The sequence below is a fragment of the Hemicordylus capensis genome, chromosome 4, assembly GCF_027244095.1.
Source record: "Hemicordylus capensis ecotype Gifberg chromosome 4, rHemCap1.1.pri, whole genome shotgun sequence".
Classification (NCBI taxonomy): Eukaryota; Metazoa; Chordata; class Lepidosauria; order Squamata; family Cordylidae; genus Hemicordylus; species Hemicordylus capensis.
In genome coordinates this window covers 54,449,282-54,470,206 of record NC_069660.1, presented here as the reverse complement: position 1 = coordinate 54,470,206, position 20,925 = coordinate 54,449,282, and the positions used below count along the sequence as shown (strand labels likewise).

Below are 20,925 nucleotides of genomic sequence, written 5' to 3'. Positions count from 1 at the left end.
CTATTCCCTGGCTAGGAATATCTGTTATACAGTGACTCTTGCACCAATTACTGAAAAAGGATTCTTGCAATTTTAATGACTGAAACAACAAACAGTCATAGACCCCTCATTTATCAATACCACCCTTCTAAATTTGGCAGAAAAACCTCAAATAACTGGAGGTTTTTCACACAGGGCGTTTAAAGCCCTTTAGCTCACATCTCGTCTGGAATGGAGAGTATGTTCTCACATATCAGGCAGGTTTACCCCCAAGTCCCTATGAGCTATCGGGGAGCACTACACGCACAATTCGGGTTTTTCACTGCACATTAGGGTGCAGCCCGATTTATATCTGGGGTAAAAAAATCAACTTTTTGTGTCAGGTTTTTGGGATAACTTTGAGTTTGCAGTAAAGCCTCCCAGAAAACTCATGGTAAAACCTGTTGTGTGGAGAACTCCCTGGAGAATTTGCATGAATTGCATTATGCCCTGTACACAGTCAAATAATAACCTAATACAAACAGTGTTGTGAAGGGGGTGGGGTGGGGAATCCACTACCAATTTTTTTCACAACACTGCAGAGAACATGCCAAACTCAGATCGTAACCTATTTAGCTGGTTCAGAAAACCTTTGTAGTAAAGTAATAAAATTTTCTGAGAAAATATATTGTGCAAATTAGGGGGAAGTGTGTGGGGGACAGGGGGTGGGTGGGATACTAGAAAATCTTCCAATTCAAAATGTTTTAGAAAATCCACATTGCTTAAGGGATATTGCACAATATCCACATTGCTACAAGGGATACAAATGTCCCAAGGTCTGTGACTCCTCATGCTTACTATATCTCCAGAGTTTCAAAGCACATCATCTGATGTTATTTGTGAATTGTTTTTAATTGTTTCCTGGAATCTGATCAGGAGTATAACCACAAAAACTTTAAAAAAATTAAAAGAAACATAACATCAATTATCTCGCAGTCCTGAAAATTGATTATTTTTCTGACAAAACAATAGATAATCTCTGAACATTGCAATGTTGACACAAGGCTAGAAAACTGGAGATCATCACTACATAAAGAAGCTTTTCCCCTAGTGAATAGGTGACTTAAGACACTTAAGTTTAAACTGAAGCAATAGGGAATGCCTGCAAGCCCACTTATAAGTGTCCTAGAGAGAACTCTTTCACTTATTGTTCAAGTATAATAAACAGATTGTTCATCCAAGGAACAAGAGCCAATTCTTATTTACTTTGTAAAGTTGTTTCCTAATTATCCTTCCCTGATTATTACAGGGAAACCCAGCCACTGAACATGCATGTATCATTCACACATGATGGTGCTGTGCATGCCTCAAGCCATTTAAACTCAATACTTTTTTGCAAATGTGTTAAAAAAGTAAAGTTAGGAAAGAGTTGGCTCTGAAAAAAAATGATGACAGTGTGAAATAATGCAGCCTCACATTGGTATCTGCTGTCAGAAACAGACATATTAAGATGTGAAAGCATTAAAAAAAACCCTCAAACCTCAGAGCCCTAAAATAAGGATGGAGTGCAGTAGCATCAGTACCTATCACAAACTAGCTTCTATTTTTGGGAGACATGAAGACCCTGGTGGTGAGATCAGACTGTTAAGAGGAGAGGTCAGCAGCCTGTAACAATTTCCCTTTTCTAGCTGTTTAGTGTGGCTTAACTTTCATATGCTTCAGAAAACCTGCCTGTGTTTTTCTGGGCTCCAGCTACCCCTTTGCAATGGATCTTGTGCAACACACTTGAGAGTATATACCTAAGAGGAAAATGTAACAAAAACATTGGCAAGAATAGTTAGGGTGGAGTAACTTGCATTTGGGCAGCACCAAGATGCTTGTTGGGCATGTTTGGAACAGATAAGATATGGTATGCAATGGGTCGGGGTGGAGATTTGAAGACAAGAGGATGAAGGCACAGCTCATTTCTGTTACCTGTCAGTGAAACATAAAGAAATGAAATTCTCCAGGCACTGTGCAGGAGAATGACCACAGCTGCACTGCACCTGGCAAGTACTTCAGGAGCCCCATCAACCTCATGATGGGAGGAAAAAATACACTCATGAGAGAGTCCAGTCCAGCTACTGGAACTGTAAACTGACATGCCCCTCCTCTAATCTACTTACACCAAGAGACTTGAAAGATTCCAGGTCTCTCTCTTTTTTTTAAAAAAATTATACATTGGACATTAGTCTCTCAGAGCAGCTATCATGGTGTAGTGGTTAGAGTGTTGAGCTGTGGAGACCCGAGTTCAAATCCACATTCAACCATGAAACTCACTGGGTGACTCTGGGCTAGTTGCTTATCTCTCAGCCTAACCTACCTCACAGGGTGGTTGTGAGGATAAACATAGCCATGTACATGATTCCTCTGGGCTCCTCAGAAGAAAAAGCAGGATATATAAATATAATTTTTTTAAAGTTACAAAAAAGTGAGGAAGTACATAAAATATATAAAACAGGAGCTGCAGACAATGACAAAATCAAGATTAAAATACTGCAAAAATTACAAAATTATAAGGTTTAGGTGGACAAAAAGCTCTGCACCTGGCACAGAAAATGGGCATGATTCAGCCAACGTTAAGCTGTGTGAATTAGTCCCACTTATTTCAATGGAGCAGAAATATGTTTGCATGATTTAGTCAGAAATCAACGTGACTTGACTGGCTAAAAAGTACCCTGTGACTTCAGGAATCATGCATACCAAGATACAAAACAGTAACTAAAAGGTTTCCCCCTGCATTCTGTACTTGGGTTCTAATACCCAAATTGGATTTCAGTATTAAATACAGTGTAAGTTAAGTAGGGTATGCATGTATAATCAGAAACTGTTCAAAATACTCTTAAGATTACTCACAAGTGGGGACCTAATGATTTCCTAATCAGAATTTTGGAGTTTTCTGAAGGGAAACACTGAATGATCACACGTGTTGCACTCAATAACTGATGCAATAAACATCTATTTGCAATATGCATGTGTTATGTAGTATCGTAGTAGAACTCCAGTACAAAAACGTATCATAAGCAGCTATTATTTCCTTTGGTATCGTAGTCCCCCTCAACCAATAGGTAAAAGATTAAACATCTTTTAGGAGCATAGCTACAGGGAGTGACCTTTTCTTTCCTGTTTGTTCTCAGCTGAACAGAATTTTTGGAGTAAGCAAGCAGCAAGAGGGTGAATGGGACAGGTGAAGGAAATGTTTGTCACAGAATTGAGTGGAACTGGTAGGAAGGAAACTGTAAGGAAGGAAAAGCTGATACAGGAAGGAAAAAAAAGAAAAGGGAAAAGAATATCTCAGTTCTTGAACAACGTAGTGATGCAAACTTATTAGGCATTCACAACTGGAAAGTTTTACTGTTTCATCTTGGAAACAGTACACAAGCCCATCCCCCTACTCTGCCAACAACTTGAGACAACACACAGAGGAGAAACATTAAATTTTGATGAGTTTTGGATCAGGCCTCAGGAAAGTGACTGCATGTCTGGGCTGCTGTTTTGTTGAGGAAAACAGACCGGCTGCTGGAAGTTGCAATTGTAGAGGGAGATCTAAACAGTATTTCCCCTAAAAAAAGAATCATATTTATGCACTCTTTCCATGACATTTTGGACTTTACTAAACACCTAATGGTGGCTGTGGTATAAAAGAATAACATCTGCCTTACCAGGATCCCTGTCGAAGTGTCCAACCACACTGAATTAGGGATCAGGGATAGACTGGGATTTTTGTTGGTCCACCCATCACCTCACTGCCCAACAGAATCCAGCTTGGGAATCCTTTAGCTACTCCCCCACCCTTTACTATTAGGATTAGGGATGCCCTTTACGTGTAAAGCGGAATCCTCAAGGATTCCTCTTTACAAATATACCTGAGTCGGCCCGAAGAGGCCATACTGGGAATCGCTACAGCATACAGCTGGCCCATACACCCCTACAGCAAGAGAGCCAGAAGTCAGTCATATGAGGCACAAATTAATCTACGTTAAACAAATTAACCTGCATTAAAGGCTCCCTGCACTAGGGATGTGTGAACTGGCTCGAGGTCAAGCTGGTTCACCATTGAACTGGGCCCTTGAGCTGGAATGGGCCCAGTTTGGCTCGACCTCAAGCCAATCCCCTCCCACCGGGCCTGCTCGGAGTAGGTTCGGGTGTTCTAAGGGTTAAAAAAAGAAATTTAGGACTCACTTCCGGGTCCAGGGGTGCTGCCATCTCCCTTCCCCGCTTCGGCCTTCCAGCGCTCTTCAAAGGGCCATTTGGCCCATTCTCAGAGTTTCTGGCCATTCTTCCAGAGGTGGTGGCCATTTTGGAGGCCACCAAACATGTGCCCTGGCCATTTGCGTGGTCTGGGGCCATTTTCAGCCTATTTTCGGTGGCGGAGACAATTTTGCTAGCCATCGTGCATGTGTCCTGACCATTTGTGTTGCCTGGGGGCCAGGGCGCATGTATGGTGGTCTCCAAAATGGCAACCACGACCAGAACAGCCAGAAAACAGGCCGAAATGGCCCTCTGAAGAACACAGGAAGGCGAGGGGGGGGGGGAGATTGCAGAAACACCCCCCGCGGCCACAGCAGCGAGTCCTAAATTATTATTATTATTTAAACCTTATAACCCCTGAACTAGCTCAAATTTGAGCCAAACCGGGGGTCTGTTCAGAGGGCACAAAACTGAACATTCCTGGTTCAATTAGAGTCCGGTTCGGATTCAACCCCAACTGGGCAAACAAGTTTTGTGCACACTCCTACCCTGCACTAGCCCTCACAACCAACCCAAGTGCTCCCCACTCCCATCTGGTTCCATAAAAGATCATGTTCAACCATGTTGAAAACTGCTGAGAGGATTAGCAGAATGATCAGTGATTACTTCCCCTATGTAGTTCCTGACCAGGACAACCAAAACAGTGGCTAACATCCTAATGCTCCAAACACCAACACCCACCCACCCCATCTGTCCAATGGCTTTCTAGAGGAGGCGGGATGTCACTCCTCCTCTCTTCTACCTGCACATGCATGGTGTATTTTAAGATTCTGAATTAAGCTCATGAAGTACTAGCACCCATGCTGGTCCTTGTACTTCTGAAGTGCAGGTGCTCTTAGATAAGATGCCAAATACTTTGGACCTCCTGGTGCTCAGGAAGCACTCTGCTAGGCTGAAAACATGTCCCAAGTCAAGGACATTAGAGTCTTATAGAATGCTTCTGGAGCACTGGGAGAGCTCCAAAGTAGTTGTGTTCATCTGTACTTCGGAAGCATGGGGGGTTAGTGGTGTGTGGGCACCACTGTTTGGAGCATTCATGCAGTGCTCATTCAGGATGTCAGCCAGTTAGTCTCAAAACTAGGCTAGAAGCCTGACCGAACTGAATCAAGTTCTTTCACTGATGTGACTGGAATGAGACCACACCATGGAGAAACATCACCCACACCCACTGCAGATAAGAGTGAATTTGATTCACATAACTTAATGTGTTAATTATCACACTCTACACAGCTTGGAACAAGATTATCTGAAGCACCTGCTGCTCCCATACAAACCTATCTGCGATTTGAAATAATCTGGGAAAGCCCTTCTTTGGGTGCCCTGGGCCACTCCCAGATGGTGGGCTTTTACCACGGGATTAAATGGGGTAAAGTAGAGCAGGTTATGAAGGCATATATTAGCCGCATATAACTGCAGTAGTTATATGAAACGCCATTCACATTGGTGTTATAATAGAGTTCCTCTCTGTACCTTGTGATTTTTTCCACGCACGGTTCATACCGCTTTCTCCCCAGTCTCTCCCGCCCCATCTGTCCAATGGCTTTCTAGAGGAGAAGGGATGTCATTCCTCCTCTCTTCTACCTGCACATGCATGGTTTATTTGAAGATTTTGAATTAGGATCATGAAGATTTATTTCAATTTCCTCCCCCCTCCCCCCCACAAACTTATTTTTGGGGAGACTTCTGAAAGACTGATGACTTGTCAGGCCAACAACACTGATACATTTTTCCCACCGTAAAGCCTGCAGTAAAACTTCTATCTATATGCACTCTTCCAGGGGTGGAGCTATAATCTGTCACTCGGTGGCGACCTTAGGCACCCCTTTTTAGGGGTGTGCACGGAATCGGCTGGCCTGGTTCGGTTTGAGTCCGAACTGGACTTGAACCAGACTGGGCCAGTTTGGTCCAACATCCCTTCGAACCCCCCTGGTTAGGTTCATGGGGGTTCGTGGATCTTTAAAAAGAATTAACTTACCCCCTTCGGGACTACAGAGGTCCCCCCTCCCCCCGTCGGCCTCCCTTGCAGTCCAAACCAGCCCATTCAGCCCCCTCTGAAGCGGCGTCCATTTTGTTGGCCGCCGCACCTGCACAATTGGCCTCTGAGTGGCCAATTGGCCTCTGCATGGCCTGAACACGTCGAATGTCAAACCTGTTCACACATCCCTACCCCTTTTCTCCCTGCCTCTCATGGCAGGGGTGGCTGCAGCAGCAGAGGCGGCAACATCAGCAACCTTCCTGAGGGAGCAGCCCGGGATAGGCTGCCCTGCCCTCACTGCTCAGCCACCACTGCTGTCACCTCTTCACACATGTGCGTTCCACTCTGATATAGTGGCTATTCACACAAGCATGCAAAACCAGGCAAAGGGAGCCCAGCCCAGTTTTGCATGCTGGTGTGAACTACCAGGATTGCAGCCAATCCTGGTGGCTGCACGGCGGCAAACCTGTCTATACAGCCTCCTAGTTAAATGAGGTTAAGGGAGTGAGCACTCTCTTAACCACATTTAATTGTTTGTGTGGCTGCAGTGGCTGCTTGCAGCCGTGGCAGGCACACTTGTGGGGAGGGGGATCCCAGTAAGGCACCACACACTTGTGCTCCGGGGGTGGGGCACCACACAGTGGCGTTTCCCTGCACACCACCTCCGGAGCTGCCGAGGGAGCCATGGGTGGACTGCAGAAGAGCCGCCACTCGTCTGGGCAGCCAATCCACCTGTTCAGCGATGGGTGAGTGCTCATCTGTGGGGAGGGTTGGGCAAACCCACTCTCCCCACAGACCTCGAAGGAGCTTTTCTCACTGATTGTGAGAAGAGCTTCATAGTTTTACATTTGGTGCTAGGCCCCATTGCACTTACTCTTTTCTTGCTGACTCTTGGGTGTGCTTGCATAAACTGCTTCCTCTCAGTATATATGTACACACAGATACCTTCTCTTCCCTCCATGCATGCGGGCTGCCCCTTCGATTCCCGCTGCATATGTGTGCAGTGGTGGCAGTGGTGATGGCGGCTGAAGGACAGGGCAGCCTACCCTGGGCTGCTCCCTCAGGGAGGCGGCAGCGGTGAGACAAGAAGCTCCCCCGCATGGCAGAAAAAGAAGGGGCACTGTGGGGGGAGGGGAGGGGCACCACCAGGTTGTGGGGTGGGAAGCCTGAACATGGGCTGCCTATGCCCACCCAATGCCACTGCACCCTTCTGCTGGGTTTTGTGTTGGATAAATTTATCTAGGTGTTTTTGTTTTTTGCTCCCCTTGAGGCAGTCAATCTTCTGCATGATCAGTAGGGATGTGTGAAACGTTTCGGATACAAAATGTTTTGTACCCAAAACAGCCTGTTCCAGGTGTTTTGTAGACAAAACAAAACACCCATTTTCCAGATCCAAATGTTTTGTATACAAAACAAGAGGTCCCAGCTACGAAACGTTTTCTTGTTTCGGACCTCCATTTTGTGGTGATCTCTGAGTCAGTCTCCATTTTGTGTTTGACATCTCTTTGAATTTCCCACCCTTCCAGCCTTCTGATCGGTGACCTAAATCATGGGCTGACCTGCTGACAATTCCCTCCTTGTTCCGCATTGGCTCTTTTGCTTCTTGCCACTCTTTACTGACCCCACATTGGCCAGGGGAAGGGTTGCTAACCCATGGGGTGCTGGGTTCTGTTGATTCTGTGGTGTTCTGAGTGTAGATTTTCTGGTAGCATATGAGAGTGGATTATTGTTTTTCACTGAAAATCTCATATGCTACCAGAGAATCTACAATGAACACCTCAGAAACAACAAAACCCAGTACCCCATGGGCTTGTGGGTATGGGGGTGGTTGGCACCCTATGTACACTACACAACCCCTCGCTCTGGGCAACCCCAGTGCCACCCAAGTGGAATTATGGGGCTGCTGAAACCTCCATTGTTCCCTATGGGAGAAATCTTTAAAGACACGTAAACTTCAACAATTCACAAAAGATCAGCCCTTTGCCCAATGGAGAAGAGAACTGGTCTTGTGGTTGAGCATGACTTGTCTCCATAGCTAAGCAGGATCTGCCCTGGTTGCATATGAATGGGAGACTTGATGTGTGAGCATTGCAAGGTATTCCCCTCAGGGGATGAAGCCGCTCTGGGAAGAACAGAAGGTTTCAAGTTCCCTCCGTTGCTTCTCCAAGATAGCGCTGAGAGAGATTCCTGCCTGCAACCTTGGAGAAGCCGCTGCCAGTCTGTGAAGACAATACTGAGCTAGATTGACCAATGGTCTGACTCAGTATATGGCAGTTTCCTATGTTCCTAATTCTTTTAATTCTGGAAGTTTCCTTGCCCCCTTTGGGCACTACCACCCACCACACTCCACTCTGGGTCATCCCTTTCCCCTTGATTTGAAGTGATACATTTGCTGGAATCTCCATTATTCCCTGTGGGAAAATACTTAAAGATGTGTAAACTTAAAAAATTCACAAAATATCAGCCCTTTGCCTAATTCCTTTGAAATTTGGGTGGTAGCTTCCACCCATTGGACACTACCAGCACCACCCACTCTTTTTGCCCTGGGACCCTTTTTTAAAATCCAAATTGATTCGGATTCGGAAAATTCGGCTACAAAACAAAACAGGGCTGATTCGGAGTCAGAAAATTTGGGTACAAAACAAAACAGGGGTATTTCGATTCGGATACAAATCGAAACAAGAAAATTCCAAAATGCACACCCCTAATGATCACCGAGTGAATCTATTTTAAAAAGTGGGGGAGGCTTTAAGAAAAGGTTCTATCAGTATGATTCCTCCATACGTAGAAGGAGCATTGGGATATATCAAAGTATAAAAAAGAAAGTGTTGTAAAAAGTTGAACTTTTTAGCATAGAGATAAGGTGGGTTAATCTCCAATGCACAGGGAAAAATCTGAATTGTGTGTGGAGGACACCTTGATGTATCATTACATTTTCGATGTAAATCCACCCTCCTCCCCATGTATGAACGCACAACCACCCTCCCTGTGGTGAAGCAAAGTAAAATCACTGTCTGGGGAGGGTTCTGGGGTGGTTGCACTCTGTCTTTGGAATGCTCCTCCAAATTCTTCAGGCCTGCTATCTACTCATTTGTGTGTTAGGCACCAGGTAAAAATAGTGCTGGACATTACTTTTAGAAACCATTTACTTGCCATTGCTTTTAGAGGTTTAATGTTTTATCATTTGCGATTCCAAGGTTCAGTTTAATGTTCAACTGTTTTTTTTAAAAAAAAAAAATCTCAGTGTATATTGTTTTATTTTGAATCATAATTATTTGTAACATTTATCAATCATTTTTGATGAAGCTGAGTATAAATGTGTTAGAAAGAAAAAAAATTAAATGCTCTTGTCTTCCCTAGAGAAGGTGGGATGGGATTTCTTAAAATTAATAAAACAAACAGCTCTTCAGGACTGAGAAAACAGTTATTTGGCTAGATGTTTAGCAATGGCAATAGCAATAGCACTTACATTTATATACCGCTTTATAGTCGGAGCTCTCTAAGCGGTTTACAATGATTTAGCATATTGCCCCCAACATTCTGGGTACTCATTTTACCAACCTCGGAAGGATGGAAGGCTGAGTCAACCTTGAGACCCTGGTCAGGATCGAACTTGTAACCTTCTGGTTACAGGGCGGCAGTTTTACCACTGCGCCACCAGGGGCATCAGGGTTTAGGGCAGTGAAACATTCTTCTAAATATTAATGTAAGGTATTGCCATTTGGTAAAATGTACTGGTTGACGCGCACAGTAACGCTGTATGCATGCAGCCAAAAGAAGCACACATGCAGCAGTTGCATGCCTGCTATTGAAGAATGGATGCTCACATATGCCACCCCCTCCCCGATTTTCACCGATTTCCTCTTCCCCAAAAAGTTCTCTGTGCAACCCACACTTATGTCCCTGAGGCCTGTGTGACCGATAACCTGCAGGGACATAACTGCAGGTTATGGAGAGTGCTTCCAGGGGAAATGAGATCAGTGAAAATCCAGCCGCTCGCCTGCGTGACTGAGCAGCGCGGCTTGTTTGCCCCAGCTCCCTTCCTCCAAGGAGCACGTGACACCAGGTGAGTGCTTGCCACTGGCTCCCTGGGTGCTCCCGGGGCAGGGCTAAGGCAGCAAGCGACGGAGTGTGCAGGCACCCACTCATTCTGGCTCTCGAAGGCACTCCCCCTCCCATCCCTCCAATATAGGCTGGGCTTTGCTGGTCTCCATTTAGGGCCGGGCAGGAATTTTTTGGGTCCACACCTTTGGCTGGCAGTGTGTGCTTTGTCCCCCACCTGCCCTGGTCTATATCTGTATGCCCTGTAGTCAGTTAGCACCATAACTTCCTGGTCACGTTTGGGCAGGTACAGTGTGGTGGGAGAAACAGCTAAATGCAACTTAGGTAAGTGTTTGGCATCAAGAAGGAGGAGGGATCCATTGAGGCTTGACAGATCAGGGATGCTGCTCAGCCCTTCTTCTCTGCAAAAGTGACATCCTTCTGTATTGCTATGCAGTGTCGGAGGGGTATCATTAGTACCAGGGTCCTGACCTTAGGTCGGCTAGGAGGGGCGACACCTGCTTTAGAGTGATGGAGCCGACTGGAGCCAACGTGCTAACACTACTGTTTCTAGGCCAAGGTGGCCACTTCATGGCCGGCCTTCTAGGAACCGCACTCTGGTGGGTGGAGCGCCAATCCCAGCTGAGTGCCATGTTGGCACACAAAGAATTATGCCTCAATAAACATGGCCAATTTCACCAAAGAATCATGTGTCTGTGTCTCCTTGGGTCTGGGTGCAATCACTCCTTCATGCATGAGCACCCACACTTCAGAAGCAGGCACGCAGCCGCTGCATGTGTGCTTCTGGCTGCATGCACACAGCATTACCGTGGATGTCAGTCACTGTACATGTACAGAATGGAATACCCACAGCTATGATGGATAAGTAAGGGCTTAGATTTACACATGCTTCCTCTTTATTCGCTAAATTTTATTCTCTGATATCCAGAGGAAAGCTGCATTTAGTTAAGACAACTGGCTATTTAACAGGGCTTCTTCTCTTCTTTGGGCTGGCAACATACCAAGGCATCCATAAACAAGGCATTACTGTCATTAATAGCAAACCCCTATAAAATGATAGCCAATAGGTGGGAAAGGAGGAGAAAGCTTAGGGAATCCAACAAAACATGTTTATAAGGCTACCAATATCACCATGCTAGAAATTAGGACAGATAATTGCCAATTCCTTATTATTTTAGCTTTCCCCAAAATAAGAAAAATGTAAAAATCTCACTAAAGTCTTACTCCTATAGTGTGAAGAAGCAGTGTCATGGCTGCAAGAAGCCAGGAATTTAGTAATGAGGCATTTTTGTTAACATTATTAAATATGACTTAATAGTCCTCATGGGAGTATTACAGGCCATGAGATATTTGTCGATTTGGCTCTTTAGGTCTATGCTGCCTGCACAGATAGCACACTGTGTAATCACACATAGCTTTAGCACAATTTATCTCTGTGCACAGCTATATAAAATACAGAAAATTAGATATGATGACATTGTGGACTGGGGGCCACAATGTGGGGATATGGAGGTTTTTCTGTCATCATCCTCATCCATTCCCCCTGCCCCGCTGCCCAATCCAGCTGCTACTGACTAAAAAAAAAGCTCATTTTTTCTTTGGCACCAGAGGAAGCTTTTCCCCAGGGTAAGAAGTGCCCAGATTGCCATGGGGAGGGTCCCCATGGATCAGGCTGAAGCTCCCCTATTCTCCAGCATCGTCCCAGTCTTCAGGGGCCTCAATCTGGCTGCTATTTACTAAAGAAAAATTAAGCCCATCAGGACCAATAACACTTTAAACATCACTAGTAGTTTGGCTCCAGATCTTTCACCTCAAGAGTTGTCACCTTGTTTTACTATCCCGTTCCATCACTTTAAACAGCAGCTTTTCCCACCAATTATCTCTAGGAAAAACTTCACCTGCTAAAATTCTTATGTGTGAGGCTGCAACAGAGCAAGGCCAATAAAAAGGAATATAGAAGCTGCCAACACTAAGCATCACTTACACTTGAGGGAAATAAAAGTAAGAATCTATTTAACCAATGTGAATATTTTTGATCAAAGTGGAATACACTTGCATTTTACCGGAAGGCACTTCCTGCTTCGACTGTTTTAGTGCATAGCTTTTCTTCATTAACCCTAAACAGCCTCTTTCTTCTGGGTTGTTTGCATTTTCCAACTAGCTTTCCCCCTCTATGCAATAATTTGTATGTGTTGAAAATCCAATATAAACGTACTTCTCCCCCTCCCAATGGAAGAGAACAGTGCCCAAAAATGTTCTAAATGAGCCACCAAGTCTTAACACAGTTTAAGACCCAGTCACCAGAGTCCCCTCTAAAGTGTGTGCACGTGCATGCGGTCACAAGTTTTTTGATGTCTGCTCAGTTAATTTTAGATGGGGGTGGGGAAGAGAGAGAATCACTGCCAATCACTGCTTTTCCACTTTGAACTGCAAGCAGATCTGTACCTCTACCTTCATACCAGTATGTTTTTGTGTATATTTTAGTGCTATCCAAAGCCCCCATATTCTATGTAGAAAGACAGAACAGTAGAACTAAAAAGAGCCCACACATGTAGTCATGGCACAGCTGTACATGTGTTTTCAAAAAAGTTCAGAAAAACTCTGTTAATTTAACTATTTAAGTGTGGTGAAAGCAAAGGCCATCAACAGATGGCCAACAACATCATGTAAACCTCTATGATGAACAAAAGTGACAATCCCGGACTAAACACATCATTTGAATGTGCCCAAAGTCTTCCCCCATATCCTAGGAGTTTATGACTGACTGAGATAACTTGCACTTATGCAATACCATTAAATCAATGAGATGTCAACATCAGTAAGGCCTGTGAATGACCTCCAAATCTGAAATTCATTATAAGAGATTAAGATAATACTCTACAACTTTCAGCAATATTCTGCACAAGCATTTCATAATTTTGTGGCAGCTGCATGATCTTCATGACACTGAAAAGTTAAAAAGTCAGCTTAAGACTTTAAATTGTGAATTTCCAAATGAGAAATTTGGATAGCAAGAATGACAGGAATGAATATCGGGGGCCATGAACACAAGCAGAACAATAATCAAAGTTGAGATAAGACTTTAAGGTTTTTCTTTAAGGTCTTTAAGGTTTTTCCCCATAGAGAAGCATTGAGGTGTCAGCAAATGTATAGCTTCACACGGGGGGCAAAGGGGTGGCCTAGAGCAGTGTGGGGTTGGTGGTAGTGCCAGGTAGGGTCAAGGAAGCTACCTGAATTTAAGGTATGTCCTCATAGGGTATGCATGGAGCTTTCATCAGCCCCATAAGTACACTTGGGGGGTGCTGGGGTGGCCAGCACCCCCCTAATGAGATTTTCAATGAAACACCATGAATCCACTCTAATTTGCTATCATAGAATCCACACTCAGAATACCTCTGAAACAACAGCACCCTGTACCCCATGGGTTAGAAACCCATGGGGGTGGTTGGCACCCTATGTGCACTACACCACCACTCACTCTGGGCCACCCCAGCACCCCCCAAGTGCACTTATGGGGCTGCTGAAAGAAAGCTCCATGCAAACCCTATGAGGAAAAACCTTAAAGACGCGTAAACTTTAACAATTCCCCAAAAATCAGCCCTCTGCCCAAATCCTTCGAAAAAAATTCAGGTAGCTTCCTTGACCCTACCTGGCACTACCACCAACCCCACACTGCTCTAGGCCACCCCTTTGCCCCCCGCATGAAGCTATACATTTGCTGACACCGCAATGCTTCTCTATGGGGAAAAACCTTAAATATGTGTAAACTTCAACAATTCCCCAAAAATCAGCCCTCTGCCCAATCACTCTGAAATTGGGGTGGTAGCCTCCAACCATTAGGCACTACCACCCCACCCCACTTTTTTTGCCCAGATCCCACACTATGCCCCCGAACTGCCCCAAAGACACTAAAACTTCAAAAATTCCCCAAAAATCAGCCCTTTGCCCAATTCCCCTGAAATTTGGGTGGTAGCCTCCATCCATTAGGCACTACCATCCCACCCCACTATTTTGCCCCTGGGACCCAAAGTTCGAGCTGACATCACATCAGACCTTTTTGCATTCAAATCAATGGAGGCAAAAAGGCGGGAAATTCAAAGAGACGTCAGCCCAAATCACCCGAATTTTTCGGGCCCGAATCAGGGGTGATTTGGCTCAGGCCCAAAAAATATTGGGGGACATCGGGGGTGATTCGGTTCGGACCCGAATCACCCGAAATTGCTCGTTTCGGGCACAGATCGATCTGTGCCTGAAATTTTTTGCACATCCCTAATGCTTGTGATAAATGGAGATGGACCTCTCCAGATGACCTCAACGTGCAATGCGAATCATACAAAAGAAGGCGCTCTCTAAGGTAGCCTGGACCCAAGCCATTCAGAGCTTTGATGGTGATAACCAGCACTTTGTATTTTGCCTGGAAACATATTGGCAGCCAATGCAACTGTTTGAGAACAGGCATAATATGGTATCTTCAGGTTACCCCAGAGACCAGTCTGGCTGTCGCATTTTGGACTCATTGAAGTTTCTGAACTACATACAAAGGCAGCCTCACGTAGAGTACATTGCAATAGTTGAGCCTGGAGGTTACCAGCTGATGCACCACTGTTTTGAGACCATTCTCTTCAAGGAATGGATGCAGCTGTCAAATCAACAGAAGTTGATGGAAAGCACTCCTGGCCATAGCCTCCACCTGAGATACCAGGGTGAGGCCTGGATCCAAGAGCACTCCCAGGCTGCGTACCTCTTCCTTCTGGGGGAGTGTACAACCCCATCCAAAACAGGAAGATCTAGCTAATCCCTCAGATTCCAATCCCCCACAATGAGCACCTCCATTTTGCTTGGATTCAGCTTAAATTTGTTGTCCCTCATCCAGCCAATTACTGTCTGTAGGCAGGCATTTAGGAAATGAATGTTATTTCATGACGATGACGATAAGGAGAAATAGATTTGGGTGACATCAGCATATTGATAATACCCTGCACCAAATCTCCTGATTAGGGATGTGCAAACTGGCTCGACGCCAAACAGGTTCGATGTTGAGCCAGTTCGGTTGGATGGTCTGGGGTTGAACTGAACTACCCAGTTCGACCCTGGACTGAACACCACCTGACTGTTTGGGGGTTCGGGGACTTTTTTTTTTTAAACTGAATTTTAAAAAAAAATTCAACCCAGGCCTATCAGAGGCCAAATGCGCAGGCACGGCAGCTCCAAAATGGCCACCATGCCGAGGGGGAAGGCACCTGAAGGCACTAATGAGCCGGCTGAACGGACCGGTTTGGGCTGCATTGAGGCCAGCAGGGGGAGGGGAAACCTCTGCGGACCCCCTGCTACCTCCAACAAATCGCTCAGAGGGGATAAATAACATTTTAAAAATAGGTTTTTAAAAAAAAGAGTCTGCAACCCCCCCTGGACCAAGGGGGTACTGGACCGAACTGGCCCAGTCAAGTTTGAGTCCAGTCTTGAACTGAACCTGGCCAGCCAGTTCCGTGCACATCCCTACTTCTGATGACATCACCCAGCGGTTTCATCTAGATGTTAAAAAGCATTGGAGACAGAATGGAGCCTTGAGGGACTTGAGCCATTTCGAAGAGCAACCATCACCAAGCGCCACCATCTGTAATCTGCCTAAGAGAGAGAAGCGGAACCACTGCAAAGCAGTGCCTCCTATCCCCAACTTCCTCAGGCGACCCAGAAGGATACCATGGTTGATGGTAATGAATGCCGCCAAGAGATCCAAAAGAACCAATAGAGTCACACTTCCTCTGTTGATTCTCTGGTAAAGGTAATCCATCAGGCTGACCAAGGCCATCTCAACCCCATAGCCTGCTCTAAAGCCAGGTCTAGATAACGGTTTCCTCCAAAACTGCTTGGAGCTGGTTAGCCACCACTCTCTCAATCACCTTGCCCAACCATGAGAGACTGGACAAAAGAGTTCTAAATAAATAGCATTCTGTTGCTTTAACATGTCTTCTACTGACATGTTAAAGCATCATGTGTGTAAAGCGTGCACTGCCTAACCATGAACAATTAAAGATCCAGCCAGCAATGTACTATAACAACACTGCCAAGCAGTTATACATGCTGTCCAATATTTTAAGCATCTACAGAAATGTGTGGTTGAGTTTTTATTTTATTTTTAGTGTTATTTATATATATATATATATATATATATATATATATATATATATATATATATATAATTTGCATTGCTGTGTTTATTTTCTCTTGTCTGTAGGTATTATTTATTTGTGAGCCACTCTGAGTGAGAAAGCAGAATATTCATTTTTTGAAATGCAAACAAATAAATAAATGAAATGCCTCCAAACTGAGACCCTTGAGATGTGGGATAGAAATTTTTCCCATACTTCAGTTTTTCATAGAAAAATTTCAATTTCTAAAAATTAATTGGCCAGACTAGCACTACCCATATGCAACAGTGCAAGTTTCAGACTACCACTGTGCTGCTGCTTGAGTGCAGGCTGTGACATTAGTAATCTGGAACTCTCCCTTTTGCATGTGTGCACTGTTAGTCTGGATGTCAGCACCTTCTTCTGCATGATCCCCACCTCACATTAAGGTCATCTGGGGAGGTCCATCTCCAGTTACCACTGGTTCGTCTGGTGGCGACTCAGAGGTAGGCCTTTTCTGTAACTGCTCCTGGGCTATGGAATGCACTGCCAGCAAAAATCCGTAATTTGAGCTCATTACTGTATTTCAGGAGAGCCCTTAAAACCTATCTGTTTGGCTTGGCCTTCCAGGGTTTTTAACTGAATGTTTAATTGGTTTTATTCTGTTTTTATAGTTTTGATTTTAATTGTTAACTGGTTTTAATTGTTTTTATTCTGTTGTAAACTGCCCTGAGCCATTTTGGAAGGGCAGTATATAAATCAAATCAAATCAATCAGGTATTTCACACTATCATCTGGGGTGGTGTGGGAGAGGGAAGAACTCTTGCCCTGATGAGCAGAGCCTTTGTTCTGCTCTGCTAAATCACCCCACACATAATACAGGCAGTCGCAAGATCCAGTTGGGTACTCCAAGAATCCCATAATGCCTTGCACTTGCAGCAGAGAGGTAGCCTCAGTACTGCAACACCTCTCCTCTATTTGGCTCCTCTAGTTGCAGGACTCTATGACAAACAGGGCCACCAGTTGCCAGGCACCGCTTAAAACAGCCATTTTAGCACACGATCAGTAAAAATGAAGGTTAAAATGTTGAGCTACCCACAGGTGAGTGGACTGAGTTGGAGGGATTCCTGTGGGTTCTCATATGCAGCAATAGCTCAGTTTGCTGTCTCCTACCTTTGATAAAACTCATCAGTAACAACAAATGGATGGCAATGCAATTTTAGGTGAGCTTGGCAAATACAAATGGGTAATTAATGTTTTTCAGGTAATTATCCCTAGGAAGTGTGTGAGAGAGTACATGCATGTTTTATTGATTTATTTAGTACCAGCTGACCTGGCACAGAGTATCTGTGCCACTAGTTCTCCCTGTCTCCTCCACCATCCCTTCAGCCGTTCTCCCTGACCTTCAGCCCCAGTTCATTCTCCCCCCACCACAGCCCTGGCTGCCACTTCCTCTCGGGAGCTGGACGGCCCTAGCCGCCGCTTCCTTTCACCGGATGGTGCTTCAGCAGCCAGCCTGGCCACCACCTCCTCTCACTGGGCGGTGCTTTCTCTCGCCACCCGGTGGCTACTGTCTCCTCTTGCTGAGTGGTGATTTCCCTGGTGGCTGGCTTGGCGGCCGCCACCTCCTCTCACCAAACATCGCTTCCTCTTGCCACCCAGCACTTTCTCCCAGCAGCTGGCCTGGCTGCCGCTTCCTTTCGCTGGCCAGTAGCCGCTCGCCTTCCTATCCCCCTCCCCTCGCTCATGAAATCTCACAAGAGCAGCCATGCATGGGATTAGCCACGGATATGTCTTAGCAAATTAAATATATAGATTCCAATAAATGTAATTTCTTTTCACCTAAAGCTTTGAATTTCTTTCAATACAATATTTAAACCACATTAAGTGGTTTCATTGATTCCCACCCTCATCAAATATTTCAGTTCAACTACTTGAAAAGCTTTCGAGATATAGCATGGGAAAATTTGAGAGACAGACAAAATAAATAGGTCAAATAAATAGGTAAGTCAAAATAAATAGGACAACTGAGTTTGGAGCGTATGGACCCAATCAGAAAATGAAGGAAGCTGCAAATCTATTGACAATAGTTTTGGTACAAAATGCTGCCACTAGGGGTGTGCACGGAACCGGCTGATCCAGTTCGGTTCGAGTCCGGACCCGAACTAGACCGGGCCAGTTTGGTTCAGCACCCCCTCAAAACCCACCGCCGGTCTGGTCGGGTTCGCGAACTGATTCTTAAAAATAAATAAATTATACTATTTTTAAAAAAATATTTTTTTAACTTGACCCCTCCCCCCACTGGCCTCCCTTGCAGCCCAAACCAGCCCGTTCGCCTAGCTCTTCGGCCAGTTTGGGCCTTCGCCCTCCGGCACGGTGGCCATTTTGGAGGCCGCTGTGCCTGCACAATTGGCCTCTGCGTGACAAGGGAGGCCGGTGGAGGGAGGGGGAACCTATGCAGAGCCCACCCCCACTGCCTCCAACAACTCCCCCAAAGGGGGTAAGTTAATATATATAGATATTTTAAAAATCTGCAAACTCTCCGAACAGTCGAGGGGGAGGGGTTCAGTCCGGGGTCGGACCGAACAGGAGATGGTTCGGTTCAACCTGAAAGAGTCATTCCAAACAGGTTCAACGTCAAACACATCCAACATCGAACCTGTTTGCACATTCCTAGCTGCCACTATAGAGGTGGTGGCAGCGGTGGCAAAGGAAGACTGTCTTAATTGCTAACTGAGTAAGGAGGCACCTTTTAAAAGTTGTGATTCTCTATTTTTAGCAGGGAGAGAGCAACTGACCCTATCCATCCCCAGCATAGCATTTCTCCAGTGGCTGTTGCAGGTATCTATCTTATGTTTCTTTTCTAGATTGTGAGCCCTTTGGGGACAGGGAGCCATTTTATTTATTTATATCTATGTTAACCACTTTGGGAACATTTTGTTGAAAAGCAGTATATAAATATTCATTGTATTCATATTGGAGCAGCTCTTTGCTGAGTGATAGCTGCATCACTGCTCAGCAAAGAATTGCTCCAATGGCAGTAGCTGGCGGAAGGCATCTTGCTGTTCTGCTGATGCCCCAGTAATCTGTGACTCGAGGTGTCTGTGGCACTTCATGAAAGGACCACCCTGAAGGGTTAACTCTCAGTCTGGGCATCAAAAGACAGGAAGTCTTCATTGCTAATACTTGAACAGAATTTGTGTGAATTCATCAACAAAAATTATGGTAATAATAAACACTATTTATTCATAAACTCCTTGGCAGCACAGTGAAATCTAGAGGCAAGGACAGGAATTCCGGAATTAAAAAGAGGTCATAACAATGTCAGCTTGGCTATAAACAACAGTTAGGGAATTTGGATAAGTGAAACTGTTCGCTTTGCCAGCTGTGGAACCTTTCTGAAAATATGTTTTTAAGGAGCATTTTTGGGGGACGCTTTGCTGCTTAGCCTGATTATTCTAATCTCTAGATACTGTGTTGCATCAGACAAATCACAGTCCAATGACAAGAACTTTGTTTTTGATGGTTCTGGCTCAAACGTAGTAACTGTTTGATTGACCATAAGTGATACCCAACAACAATTTCAATAAAGGGAGAACATACACACTTTTACATACGTTTGTGTCAGAGAAAAGACAGCTTGCTACATTGTCTTTTGAGCATGTTAAGCAGCAGTGTTCAATCTGGTCAGAGAATGCAGGAATCAAAATGCCTCAACCACTGGATACCTAGGATGGCCTCAACCACTGGGTAAAGGTAAAGTGTGCCATCGAGTCGGTCTCGACTCCTGGCGACCACAGAGCCCTGTGGTTTTTCTTTAGTAGAATACAGCAGGGGTTTACCATTGCCTCCTCCTGCACAGTATGAGATGATGGCTTTCAGCATCTTCCTATAGCGCTGCTGCCTGATATAGGTGTTTCCCATAGTCTGGGTAACATACCAGCAGGGATTTGAACCGGCAACCTCTGGCTTGCTAATCAAGTCATTTCCCTGCTACGCCATTAGGTGGGAGGTGCTACTATTTCAGTCACTGCCTTAAGTAATCACATCTGGAACCTCTGAGCTACAGACAGGTGGCACAGAGGTGGTGTTATGGGGCTGGCCTTGGACAGTAGTCAAGCCTCTATCACAGGTAACAGTGGCCTTGAAAACTGGCCTTAGGGTGAAAGGCAGACAGATTTGCAGTCTGCAGAAATATGTCCAACACAGCTCACAGCCTAAGAAACAAGTAAAGATTATGAGGAAAGTAATAGGAAATGCAGGAAAACCATAATGCCTTTATTCAACATAACTCTACAGTGCTGTGTCCACTTGAATGTTCAGTGCATTTCTTATCACTGTACTTCAAGATGTAACAACATTGTAAAAGCACAGGATTGTATGTTATGGAAGGTTTTGTTCTTTTGGAGGAAGGAAAGCTTAGATACAACCTAGAGACATGGTACCAGTATATAAGATTACAGAACAGATCCTACATGGGGTAGGGATACTAAACTCATTTAGATTTCTCAG

General features: G+C 44.9%; 1 protein-coding gene across 5 annotated transcripts in view; it reads right to left on the bottom strand.

The window, feature by feature from the left end:
• NGF (nerve growth factor) overlaps positions 1-20,925 on the bottom strand; it is a 72,221-nt gene that overhangs the window by 35,186 nt on the left and 16,110 nt on the right. The gene's annotated exons all lie outside the window — the stretch shown is intronic.